The sequence below is a fragment of the Chrysochloris asiatica genome, unplaced genomic scaffold (assembly GCF_000296735.1).
Source record: "Chrysochloris asiatica unplaced genomic scaffold, ChrAsi1.0 scaffold00025, whole genome shotgun sequence".
NCBI lineage: Eukaryota > Metazoa > Chordata > Mammalia > Afrosoricida > Chrysochloridae > Chrysochloris > Chrysochloris asiatica.
Window position 1 is genome coordinate 2,522,543 of NW_006408543.1, and position 1,354 is coordinate 2,523,896.

A 1,354-nucleotide genomic window follows, 5' to 3' on the forward strand; every position below is an offset into this window, starting at 1 on the left:
GAACTGCTGACCTTAAGTTTGGCAGGCCGGCTCATAACCACCAGAGTTCCGGATCAATCCCAGGCCAATGCACCTAATGTAGAGCTGCCACTTGTCTGTCAGTGGAGGCTTGAGTATGGCTATGATGTTGGACAAGTTTCAGTACTTTTCAGCAGTAAGTTTCTGCTGAACAATTCAGCTTCCAGGGGAAGACAGAGTAGGAAGAAAGGCCTGGTGATCTACTTCTGAAAATCAGTCGGTGTAAACCCGATGGATCAAGTCTAGGGGCAAGACGGCAGCATACGCAGATGTGCTGAGTAGATCCTGTCAACAAGGACAGGGCAGGCCAACTGAAACAGACACAGTGGAAATCTAGAACCCCGAGCCTTAGAGGAAAAGACAGAGAGGTGGAGTGAGTGCCAACTGGAAAAGGAAGCTAAGTAGGACATATGAGACAGGGGCTGACCTGCCATGGTGCCACAATTGTGTTTTTGAGGGCATCTGTGGATACAGCAACTTGGAGGCACAGGATGCATGCAGGAGGTTGGTGGCGAGGGATGTGGCTCTCCCATGTTCCCTGTGCCCTCCTGGTAGCTGGAGGTGTGGCCAGTTCCTGTCCTTCCCCACCCAGCGGTCAGTGGCATGCCCTCCTGCCCACCCTCTGTTCTGCCTGGAGTTGGGCGTTGGGCATATCGCTCTTGCATCTGGAGGTTCATGAATTTTGCCTTATTAGCTCCTTTATTATTATTGTTTGCTTTTTTGGGAGATAGCAATTGTGCCCATTCAGCCCAACCATATTTGTACGTCCTGGGTCTCCAGCCACTGGGCAATTGCCACTATTCACTTCTGATCAACACTAATCAGCAACCAACATCAGACCAACCCACCCTGAGCTGTGCTGCACAAACAATGAAGAGTGAGCCGTGCACACACTTCCAGTCCCTACCACATCCACTAGGAGACGGGTTGGGGATGAGCACGCCAACACCTACATGAAATCATCAGTTACATATAAATATAATAATACCACAATGTCTTGGAGACAACAGACAATTTCAGTTTATATGACGAAACATAACAGACAAAGGACTACTCTATAATTTATAGACTACTTCAACACCTCAACAAGAAGACAAATAACCCAATTAAAAACTGGGCAGAGGACATGAACAGATGCTTCACCAAAGAAGACATTCAGACAGCCAACAAACATGAAGAAATGCTCATGCTCATTAGCCATTGGAGAGATGCAAATGAAGACAACAATCATACTTCAGCATTAATAGCAAAGTTCAGAAAAACTGAAAACAAATGCTGGTGAGGGTGTGGAACCCTTTATACTGCTGGTGGGACTCTAAAATGGTGCAACCACTAT